Here is a 12,922-nt window from a genome sequence, read left to right as displayed (position 1 = left end):
TAGGGAGCCTTGGAGGAGCTTCTACTCCCCCAACAAGGAGGGAGGGGAAACAATTCCTTCTTGGTATCGGATGGCAGCCCTGAGATATTATGTGTTTTGTGCGCACTGACAGAATACGATAGAATCTTAAACAGATCACCTGTGCTTTAATTTTCCTGAACATTGTCGTATATCCTACAACATCTCCTGGGTATAGTCTTAAGATGTCACTTCAAAATCCTAAAATCCCCCACAGGATTTAAATATATAAAGTTCAAAATCCATGTCGATCAGCAATCCTTCTATAGACTGCAAGCTCATGCACATTTTATATGCCAGCTTTATTGGAGAACTTGTCATTTTCACTGTATCTATTATAATTATCTTTAATAACTACAATTCTAAAGATGCATTTGCAGTAAAACACTTGTCTAAGGAATCATGTGTGCTGACAAACCTCAGGGAACATATATAATTGAAATCTTCCTATAATTTTGAGAAAAGCATAGATAGACTCATATATCCTCATTGATATATCATTGTGCATATCTAAGGACTCTAGAAATATTCCATTTTGTTTATTAAAATTTTTTCATGTAACACTTTTGGAAACAATGAAGAAATACTGCAGCCTCTGAGTATTTAATATACTGTATAAACTTGCAGAACTTTACCATGATAGATAAAAAATGCATGCTACTTTTCCTACTCAGAATTTTCTGTGGAATGGCCTCCAACCAGAGGAGAACATTTTTATTAATGAACATCTAGAACCAGACCAAAAGAAACTTAATGTGAAGTATCAGAGCAATATTTATGTAGCTGATTTCATCTCCCTCCCTCTCTCCCCCCCAACCCCCACTTACCTACATACTGGTATCATGCAACATTATTTTACCATATTGAGTTCCAATGTTACCGCATTTTGTTTCAAAATGACACACACACCCCATACATTACATTGACTGGAACAAAAAAGTGCCCAAATGGAAAAAAATAAATTTATAGGAGCATTGGCTCTCTCACACAGTAATTTTTCACTATGGGCAACCTTTACAAATGCCTGCTGTGCAATGTTGAAAGTGAGAGGAAATGAGCCACTATACCTGCAGAAGTGACCAAGTGCCTACGGGGAAGAACAGACATGTTGTGTTATGTTATGCACCATCAAGCCAGAACCAATACTTCTAGATTTCACAAGAGTAGCCTGCAGACTCACTGGGAGCAGGGACCGTAGAAACTTTTGGTCCTTCATTTTAAGACAATCTTGGTCACCCCAATCATAGTTGTCCAAGCAGAGTTTTGTTAGCTGGTGGAAAACAAACGGTGCCGTCTTAAGACAGATGACCAAAGGTTCTCTAATTTTCAGCAGCTGATCAGTGTGGCTGTGGCACCTGCACAAAAACCTGTTTTCGTGGCCCCAGTCTCATCAGACTTTCTGCCCCACCGAAAAAAAAGGTTTTCCCAGCCAACAAATAGTTTGCCAAGACTGTTAGAAAACTTATGCAAAGAAGAAGAAGAAGAGGAGATAATAGGTTGCAAGGGCCTCCCCTACAGTGGTTACCACAAAATAAATACCCCCAACAGTATTTTCTTGAATGCCCCAAACACCCATTTTGCAAAACCAGAGGTGGGCAATTAGCCACTTCCTTCCTTCCTTCCTTCCTTCCTTCCTTCCTTCCTTCCTTCCTTCCTTCCTTCCTTCCTTCCTTCCTTCCTTCCCTCCCTCCCTCCCTCCCTCCCTCCTTCCCTCCCTCCCTCCCTCCCTCCCTCCCTCCCTCCCTCCCTCCCTCCTTCCTTCCTTCCTTCCTTCCTTCCTTCTTCCCATTTTATCTTATATTTCTTATGCCCTCTGGAGTATCTTCAGGTAGACATTCTGTCCTAAGAAGGTGCATCTCCCAATTTAGGAATCAAAGGACTAGTCAAATTATTTTGTTCTAGTCCAGCAGGGCTCTCCTTTTTTGACAAATAGGAAGATGGTTTAGAACAAAGCACTCTTCTTATTCATGCTGCATCAACAATGGTACACTGTGTGCCAGAGTAAGGTGGATGAATCCTAGCACAGTCATGCAAGTGGCATGCAGGACAGGCCCTATCAATTTGCATACTGAGGCAACCACCTCAGGCATCAGATTTTAGGTGTCACAAAATGGAAGCTGTCAGTGACTTGAGTTATTATTATCATCTTTATTATTATTCCAGTTACTTTGTGCAATTGTGTGTCCTAGAAGCTAAGATATCTTGGTTGGTCATGGATATTATGCACTCCAATTAATGAACTGCTTACATGTAATTTGGATTATTGTATTCATGCTGAAAATAACCATTAAACCATGTTGGGGGCCTCTTACAGAGATAAATTATTCGATGGAACTGTATCTATGCAATCCCATTTCAAATGGCCACTCTCATGAACTACAGTAGCTTTGATTTGGTTCCTGGTGTGAGGAGATCAGGTGTATTATTTCCTTTCATAAAGTAAAATATTCTTTCTCACCACTTCCCAGATTTCTGAAATTTACTTGGAATAACTTGAACAACAGTATGATAAAGGAATTATATTCAATTCTCTATGCATCAGAGAATTTTATCTGTAAGGGGGTTAATCCTAAAGGATAAGTGGTGAAGTTATTTGCATAGCACATCATTAAAAATATATGGGTGTTCGTAGAGTAGGGCCCATTTATGGTACTGTATAAATGGTAGGGCCCATTTATACAATACCATCAAAAGTAGTACAAAGTAGGTTAGACTGGAGCTGAGGCAATGGCTAAGGACTGCTGTCATCTAATAAGGTCTGTTCTCAGTAATTACAGTGACACAATCTGATCAGTGAGGACTAAGTATCTTCATCTGAAAGGGATCGGATGAAATTAGTGCTGATGTAATAAGTACCATTTGTCACTATTAGAGAGAGAGGTGTTGACAGGCCAATGCTGTTGCCATAGCAACCCTTGCAGTTTGGAATCTCTTTGTGTGGGTTTAAACTATAGCAAGTCATAATAGTCTAGAAGCTAAAGAAGATATTGTCAAGGTAACTTAATTACACCCTTTTTCCAAGTTGGGTCATTTAAGGGCACCCAACAATGAGCCATGTCACAGATCCCTGAAATTTGCAAATATCAGAAGGATTTTACAGTAGCTTGTGAACTGCGAATTGATTCAGACTAAGCATACTTTTTAAAAAATGGGAGGAAAACAGAAATCGCCAAGATGCTGTACTGTCATCATTCACATTAACTATCCAGATACTTAAGTATCCTTTGGATACTTAATGTGAATGATGACAGTACCGTATCTTGGTGATTTCTGTACTGATCATAAAACAAAAGCCAAAAGCCAAATTAGTTAATATGTTCATTGCATCAACCAAATTAAAAGAGATACATAAAAGGACAAAATTTCACGCAAGGTTTCAAGACCTCTCGATGGAAGGCATTACAAAAAGTGATGAGAAAATGGGGAAAGTGTGAGAATACATAAAATAGCCTTGATCTTAAAGTCCTTATTTTGTCTTTGGTTGTGGTTGAAGGGGAAGAGTAAGCAGATATTGAAATATTGCTCTACCTGATGGTGCTGTACTGTTGTTACATTACAACTGAGTTTATCAGTATGAAGAGGTATGGAAAGATTCAGTTCTCCATTATTAGGAACATAAAATCCAACTGCAAAGTCTTGGCAATGTCCACTCAATTCTAAGCACGCAAACCTTTGGGTAGGTGGAGAGTAATGTATTCAATACTTTACAATTAAGGATGTTTTCAAGCAGAATATGGTAATGGTAACATAATTTCTAGCACACCCAATTGCACAGATGCCAGAACATAAATGTTACAGATCAGATGGGATAGCCCTTGGGACTCCAAATGATCGTAAACAAAAGTCCTCTCCAATTTTCTCTGCTCTTGTATGTAAAGGAAGCCTTCATAACAGTATTAAAAGATGTTCCTGCAAATTACAGTAGCCACTTTTTTTGTTTATCAAGCCCATAAGCTGTATTATCTTTACAATTTAGAAACCATTAAGCCATATCATTTCATAACTCAGGTACCCATTTTAGGGGTCAATGACATGTAAGTAACATTGCAATTCTAAACTCTGGGTGAGGATGGGCAGGTGAGGGCTCCAGGCCAACTTTAACTTTGCAAGCTCCACAGCAGCCCCTTACGCCTGTTAACTGTGCGAAGGAGCTATGATCTCAGAGGAGCTACAAAATGCCATCAAGAAACAAGTGCTCTCAGGAAGGTACACAATTTCTGTACCTCCCAACTAATCTCAAAAAGCACTTAGGGGCAACTAAGTACAAATAACTAGCTACCTTCCCAATAACAATGGTAAAACTAGGATATATTACAGTTACAACCTAAGGAAGAATAAATTTACTTTGTCAGTGCAACTGTAACTTTAAAAACTACTGTTATAGTTACAGGGCATGCATGAAATGATGGAAGCAGACTATCACATGGCTTGATTTCTGATGTATGATTTCTGATGTATGCTTTAACATTCTGTTTTCAAAGTAACTAAAAAGTAATTCTTCATCTGAGAAGTAGGAAAACAAACACTTATCAAAACAAGACTTTAATAGTAACTTACTTCTTCTTGGGCCTCAGATTCTTTGGAGCCTCAGAACTAGAAATGCAGCTAATTCTTTTTTAAAGATAGCTTTCCAAACCCTGGGATGTGGTGGCACTGCGGGTTAAACCGCAGAAACCTGTGCTGCAGGGTCAGAAGACCAGCAGTCGTAAGATCGAATCCACACGACGGAGTGAGTGCCTGTCGCTTATCTCAGCTCCTGCCAACCTAGCGGTTCGAAAGCATGCGAATGCGAGTAGGTCAATAGGGACCACCTTGGTGGGAAGGAAACAGCGTTCCGTGTCTAAGTCGCACTGGTCATGTGACCACGGAAGATTGTCTTCGGACAAAACGCTGGCTCTATGGCTTGGAAACGGGGATGAGCACCGCCCCCTAGAGTCAAACATGACTGGACAAAAAATTGTCAAGGGGAACCTTTACCTTTACCTTTTTCCAAACCCTGATTACAGCACCATATCAAGTGCTCATCACAATCAGCCTAAGCAGCCAGCTGTATTTTACTCAGATCCTAGGCATTTATATTCATGTTCTCCTTCTATCAAACAGAAGGTGGGAACTGCATTGTGGACATCCATTTCTACCTCCATTTTTGATAAACCAGTGCAGTATCAGTAAAAAACTTCAGCTTGTCGTATTTAATGGCACGGTCGGTTGCAGTTCATCTAAAACAGAAACAAATCCAAACTTCTCCAGGGGGAGGGGGAGGGCATACCCTCAAGGTTTACCTAAGTTTGTTCACAGAACGATAAACTATCATTCAACAGTACATCTGCATCACATATGATTAGAATTAGCATCTTTGAGATGCCCAATATATTAACATTTCACATTAGAAGAGTGAGGAAACTGAATGAATGTAATTTGTGGCATGTTTCTGTGAATATTTTCTAATTCCAGCTATCCTATAATTGTTTCACACTGCTTGATTCATTTTTTCAGAGCACAACCATAATTCTGTGCTCTGTTGACTACTCTCTGCAATATGAATTAGAGAATGTGTGTTCAGCTGGGGATCAAATGTTTTAAACACCAACACGAAACGTAATTTTTAAAATCTAATGTGCACAGTCAATAAAGTTAAGCAAAGCACAATCCATAAATCAGGTGGAAATACCTTGGAAGCCAAATTACATGGAGCAATTGTTTATTTCTTCTTGAAGGTTACACAAGTAATCTGGCAAAGCGCCACATTTTCTTTCATTAAGACATAATCTCTGACATATCAATTTAAATAGCAAAACCGCCAAGGTTACAGGTTGCCATGTATTTTTCTATCATCATCACTGAACAATTACTGCTGTAATGTAAAATAACATGGAGACCATTGAGGCAAAGCTGCCTTGTTAGGGGAAGCTCTGCCATATGCCTGAGAGTCATTTCCCTACAGAGTCAGCTACTGTGAAGCCAAGGAATGTTCAAAACATTGTAACTGATGATGCAATGGAGTTGTTAATGGGGTTTGTTTCAAAAAGAAACTGTGAAAAACAGATTACAGGAAGACAGGAGAAAAGTGCTGTTCCAAGTAGTGGGGGAAAAAGAAATACAGTGGGGGCTTGACTTGAGAACTTAATCCGTATTGGAAGGCGGTTCTCAAGTCAAAAAGTCTGTAAGTCAAGTCTCCATTGACCTACAGTGCATTGAAAACCGATTAATCCCGTAACAGGCCGTTTTTGTTCCATTTTGGTTTTTTCCTGGTCTGTAAGTCAAATCTCAGTCTGCAAGTCAAACCTAAATTTTGCGTCCAGAGAAGTCTGTAACTCAAAAAGTCTGTAAGTCAAGCCATCTGTAAGTCAAGGGTCCACTGTAGGAAACCTGGGCTACCAGCAAGGCTGACTGGGAAACAGAGTGAATGAAAGAACTGACACAGATTAAGTTCCTGGTCTCCTAAAGGCTGCCATTTACAAATCCAGATTTCTATGTCCAGCATTCTGTTGTGTTACGCAATTGCAGAGGGGAAACCAGTAAGTATTATCCTGCTCCTGCATGCTGTCCTTTTCATGTCACATCCTGCACTGCTTGCAAGATTGCTTGCACAACTATTTGCAAAACTGGTCATCCAACAGAGAACCTCAAGAGTGGGAAAATGCTTAACAATTGCTCTTATGCTCCATATTGACCACTGGCCTACAGAAGGAAGAATTACAGCATAGGCTGTGGCCTTCCTCCCCAATCCTTACCATCACAACGGTACAGGATTGGACAAAATCGACATTGTTCTTGCTGTGTGTCTCTAAACATATTCAGACTCTTCTCAGGGTCTAATCTTGAGAAATTTCAAAACCTCCCTGGATTCTTGAGGACAATGTTTTCTATCCCAAGTTCTCCATCCAAGATGCTATTGATGAGCAGACACCTTACTAGCACTAGAGAATGCAATGGCCAGCTGGGGAAATTCAGAAGATGACCCAGGCTGCACTCATGGATATTCAGGACAACTGTAAGTTAAGGTGATATATGTTTCTAGTTCTAAGCAAGCTATTAAGATCTGATGGTCACTCATTATGGTTGTAAAGGCAGGCTACTAGAGATGGATACAAACCTTGTTCAGAGGTTCATGCCAGTTCAGTGCCATGCCCACACAGGTGTTGTGTGGGCGCTGTGTACTTCCCCTTTCCCCCTCCTCTGTGTGCTCACCCATTCCCCAGGCAATGTGGTGCTTCCCTCCCTGCCTCCTCCATGCAACTGTCCACTCACTGGTTGCAGTTGTGCTTCCCTCCTCTACCTCCTCCAGCAGTCACCCACTTAGATGAGGAGGCTGGGCAGATTCTTGCAGTGCTGCATTGGAGTGGGCAGCTATCAGAGGAGGTAGAGAAGCATGGCTGCAAACATTGAGTGGGCAGTCATGCGAAGGAGGCAAGGAAACACACATCACCTTGGGAATGGGCAAATTTGTAGAGGAGGGTGGAGAGTGGAGTACACAGCACCCACACAACACCTGTGCGGGCATGGCACCAAGTCAGCATGAACCTCCAAACCCTACAGGCTACAAAGTGAGGGACAATGTCTAGTGAAAATTCTGCAGCTACAAGAGAACTTAACAGGGGTTTCCATTAGTCAATATGTCCCTTAGTTCTTTACTCCTCCATCCACAGCAAAAAATGAAAAATATGCATATATGTGTAAACTGGATTTTCATACCCCATATAGCTGATATAATTCAGATTTCAGTTTCACTTACTAGTGCACAAATACACATTGTAATAATATTAATTGTGTGACATCCAGTCAATTTTGCCTTGTGGCAACCCTTTGCAGGGTTTTCTAGGTAAACATTACTCAGAAGTGGTTTACAATTTTCTTCTTCTGGGTGGATCCTGGAATTATGCAGCTTGCCCAGGTCCACATAGGCTAGATCTTCTGGAATGCATAATGGAGAATTGAACCCCGACCTCTCTGGCTCTGTGGCCAGAAACCTAACTCACAGAGCTATGCTGCTAGCACAAATACCAATGCAAAATCTGGCTTACCAATGCATTGAATAGACATGGAAGCAATTTGCCAATTCCAAGCAGCATGGTTGGCTGCTATGGAGAAAAGGAAGTTGAATTAGAGATGCCTCTGTTGTGAAATCAAAAAGCTCTTCTTACATTTATATAAATTCTATACAGACAATAATTCTGTTGCAATCCTATTTGCAGGTAAGTAATTTTGATAGCAGGGTGTGATTTAGCAAAACTGAACGTAGTAAGTACTCTGGCAAACATTCACTGGCACATTTACATATGAGCTAGAACACATAGTCCATTAGGTTTACAAGCAGCAAAGGGAATATTATCACCTTATTTCCTGATTTGCAGGCTGCTAATGACACAAGCCCAGTTTGTTATTTGAATTATTCACAGTTTTAAGTGTTTTGCGCTTCAAGTGAGAGAAAAACTGCTGGAAAATGTAACTTGCAGACTCCGAGATTCCCTTCTTCAAGGAAACATTACATAAACAGCAAGGGAGCAGGCAGGAGTATACCTTGCAAACTAGCCAAGACAGTTTTCAGGAGGAAGCTGTTTTCAGGAGGAAGCTGGGATGATTTAAGATCCTGATATTTCAGTGAATTTGGATAGACTGTGTGATTGCCTTTGCACTCACATATTTCCTGCTTAATTGGTTCACTTACAAAATAAACAGTTAACAAAGCAATCATGACATGACATAAAACAAATTTCACAGAAGAGGGGCATCCCAGACAGCCTTCTTTTCATTCATTAAAAATCTCTCTGATCTGACTAAAGAGATCCATGAATTACACAGGATTATCAACCACTGCACCGAGAATGGCAGATGTAAATGCAGATTGAAATGAAGTAGATACCAGGATGTGTGCCCTAGAATTTTCCACTATGACTTTCTGTTGGATGTTTGCTAAACTACTTCTTGTTTTCCAAGCATTTATGGGAGTTATTCTTCTGTTGAGCTTATCTGCATAGCCTTACTGTCCGTTTGCAATGTCTAAACAATTGGTGGGTATGTTCCCCTGCTTCATTACAGGCTACAATGCAAGGATGAGACACTACCTTTGCATTTGAATGGCCCCAGATCTTCCTATGCCTCAGTATTTTCCATTAAACATCCTCAGTGAAAAGAGTTGGCTTTAAGACACCTCTCTCTGGCTGTGATCACATGATCAAATACTGTGGTATCTGCTCCATTTACAAAATGGGTGAAATTTTACTAGCCACATGATGCACAGGCTCAATTGAATTGGTCCAGTCATTTTTGCTCCCCAAGCAGCTTGCTTTCTCTGCCACGGGGGAGGGGGGTTCTACTTTTCCAAGTTTGGCTTTTCCCCAAGTGGTTAGTTATAATGCTCTGTGTGTGTGTGTGTGGGGGGGGGTTTCAGTGACATAGGCTGTTGGGCCCAGGGAACATCCCCTCACATTTTTTTTCTTCTCCTCTGATCGCCCTCCAATTAAAAAAATAATAAAAATAAAATGCTTACATATGAGATTAGTGCTAGATCACCCTTGCCTGGATCCTTGTTATTATTATTTCCACATTTACGCCCATAAAAAGATTGGCAGAGGTTGGACCAGAGGAAGGAAGGAAAGAAGGGAGGCTCTGAGCTGGAATGTGAATTCCATCCAATCCAGTGTGAATGGTGAACTCTCGAATTAATCTTCAACCTTTGTGCGAGTGCTGAGTGAAATTTCAGATGTAATGCAGGCTGCAAATCAAATTGCAGCAAAGTTGAATCTCTCCAGAGTAGTCGCACCCTTAGGCACTGGAGAGTGGCACAGTTCTTGGATCATGCAACTAGTGAAACAGATGTTTACTGGTGCAAATAAAGCAGTTGGCACTGTAAGTCATGGCTAGATAGTATGGATTAAGAATGATGAAAACTAATCATGAAGAATTACACTAATCCTTTAGGAGGAACGGTTCACAAAACAGTCTCATGTGCTCAAAACCCCCATTGAACAGATCTGAAGAAGAGTGTTTCTGTTTAATTGTCTACATGCTGTGACTGCTGATCCCAACAATCGTGCTGCTGACAGTTTATCAGGTGCAGCATCCCACTTCCATGTGAAACAGGTATAAATCACAGGAAGCTTGCCCAGGCTATGTCATCTTCCTCTCCAGCTCAATTAGCAAACAACTGTCTTTTCCTCTCAGCATGTTCCTTTTATCATGTCTTCTCATGTTTCCCTGCCAGTTCCCTTCTCCTTTGTGCATTAGCTGTTGTGTGGAATGCTAATGAAGCGCGGCTTAGTAAAACTGCAGGAAGTTCTTTTACAGATTTCTTTAGCCCATAAAAAGGCCTGATAAAGGAGTGCTCAGAAATCTCATCAGCTGGACTACAGCTAACAAAACTAGATTTGTTTCACGGGAAATCTTCCCTTTCACCCCAAAACCTGTTTTACAATAACAGTAGCAACCATTTAGTCACTGTATAATGGAACAGCATTACAGCTAACCACGTCAAGTTATGAAAAGGACCACAAGAAAGTGTCCTATATACTAAGTCAGGCTTTCATCTGTCTTTCCCATCTTTCCCTAATACAAGGTCCCCCAGATGTTTGCATTACAATTCCCAGCAGCCCTAATCAAAATAACAAATTGTTGGAGGCAATGGGCTTATAGTCCAAAACATTTGAAGGAACCTAATTTCTAGAAACTTCACATGTACTGACTGGCAGCAGTTCTCCAGAAACTGAGATGGAACTCTTTCTCTTCCTCTGCTACCTATCTCCCAGTCTTTCTAAAACACGAGATGCCAGCCAAGGTGACATGGATGCCTCACACAGATAATTTTAGAGTTCTTGAAGACACACCAGGTTGTTAGCTATTGCCACCATATGTCTGTTATCAAGGAGCACAGGGGTTCATCAGTCAGTCATGTTCTGCCTCTACCACCCAGATCACTTGGTTTGCCTTGCATTGGGGCAGCACCCCAAAGCACTGTTGTCTCAGGCAGCAGAAAGCTTAGGGTATGCTTTTGTGTCAGAGGCTGAAACAACAAATGTTTGTACACAGAATGTAGATCTCTTCCTGAAGTATAGTTTCTTTCATGATACCTCCCCCCTCAAAACAGGTACTGATCAAGAGGTGACCTATGTATATGGAAAGTATTTTCTGCTCACAGAGAGGCTGCTTTCTATCTCATGGCAAAGCACAATATCAGAAAAGTAAAGGTAGATCTAAGCATGTGTTTCTGCTTGCACAAAAGTTAATGCAAATTCTTGCACAATTAGATGTTGGAAAACTGCTAAGTAAGTCCTGTTTGACCAAGCTAAGCTAGCAGTAGCTGGAGCTCTGTTGAATCCAAATCCCTCCCAATGTAAGGATGTTGGAAATTGCTCACAAGTACCATGGCCTAACAGTGTGTCTGAATTGTGGCTCAGTCTCTTGCCTAGAAGAGCTTTGTGTCTATAGGAATAAAGCTCCTTCCCAACCATACCCTACACATATTGAGGAAGCCACATCAACACAGGCATTGCTGCCAACTCTTTACTTTCAGAATTCTGCTCAGCTGAGCTTCGTAAACCTAATGATAAAAATCACAGTACGGACTCTACTGATGGGGATGCAGAAGCTATGGTGCCAGCTTAGTCAAAAGATCTCTGCCCCTAGAACCTGAATGTTTATTCATTTCTTAGACTGCACAGAGTACTGGTTCCCAAACTGGGCAGCACATTCCAAGGGGTGTGTGAAGAAGCTTCAAGAGCATGAAGGTCCAGACAGATCGAATTAAGAGAAGATGGCTGAGATGGCACAAGCATCATGGAGAATAATGGCAGCAGCAACAAGAGAAGGACGAGGGACTGTATGGAGGTTGTGAGTAGAGATGGGGACGACACACCATTTTGGCAAGTAGTCCCGCTTTGTGAGTCGTCAAAAGTTGATGACTCACGAAGCTTACATTTGCCCCCATGAAGTGACGAATAACAAAATTATTTGTTGATTCGGGGGGGGGGGGGTGTTATTTTTTATTTAAAAAAATCCCCTTAAGGGAATCCAGGCTGCCATTTGCAAAGATGGCAGCTGCAGCTCCCCTACCCTAAATGAAGCTACAGCCGCCATCTTTGCAAAGGTCAGACAGTCTCCCTTTTTACATGCCATAGCTGGGAGGCCAGATGAAGACCTCGGAAGTGGTGATTAAAGTAAGCGGGTGTCGGTGGGGGTGGGGTGGGGGGCTAAGGTAGGGAGAGGAAGGGGTGGAGTAGGCTTTGGGGGGGGTGGCTGCCTATCGGCCAGTGATCAGCTGATCAGTGGCTGATAGGCAGAATGTTTTTTTTGTTGTTTTTTAATAATACGAACGATGAATAAAAACGGGCAAATATTCATTCCTATTTGTGGGGATCTCTGGAACCCATGAATATGAAGGAATGAATATTTAACGAATCGGCTATTTTTTTCGAGAAAGCTGATCCATTTTTATATTCGTCCCCATCTCTAATTGTGAGCCTAAAATGAAGGTGGAGCACAACACCTTCTCGAAGGAGCAGCTGGGCAGGCAGATACAGGCATTCAAGCAGTGCAGTTCTTTTCCTTCCTGTTGCCTCTGCTTCCTTAGGTGGAACAGGAAGAAGAAAAAGGGAGCACTGAGATAGTCCCAAGTAAGATGGAGACAAAAGGAAGGTGAAGAAAAGCAGCCATCATTACCCTGTCCACTTCCTGCTCTTTCTCACATGCACATATTACCTGTCCAAACCACCACCAGAAGTGTTATTTGGGGCAGACCTCTAAAAGGGCACACTTTGGAGGTATTTTGGAAAAAGAAAACAAAACAACTGGCTCTAGAAATGTGATCTGAAGCATTTTTCCAAGTGATGTTGTGAGAAGCTGGAATTGAGAGGGTCTTCAAATGAAAACTGGGCCTCTCATTCTCCTAAAAGACTCTGTGCTGGGCAGA

At 41.4% G+C, this 12,922-nt stretch overlaps 1 protein-coding gene across 6 annotated transcripts in view; it reads right to left on the bottom strand.

Moving 5' to 3' along the window:
• Positions 1–12,922, bottom strand: part of DSCAM (DS cell adhesion molecule) — a 427,910-nt gene that overhangs the window by 195,850 nt on the left and 219,138 nt on the right. The window lies entirely within an intron of this gene.

The sequence above is a fragment of the Pogona vitticeps genome, chromosome 3 (genome assembly GCF_051106095.1).
Source record: "Pogona vitticeps strain Pit_001003342236 chromosome 3, PviZW2.1, whole genome shotgun sequence".
NCBI classification, from domain to species: Eukaryota; Metazoa; Chordata; class Lepidosauria; order Squamata; family Agamidae; genus Pogona; species Pogona vitticeps.
The sequence above is the reverse complement of the archived record's forward strand: the minus strand, read 5'-3'. Positions and strand labels throughout refer to the sequence as shown.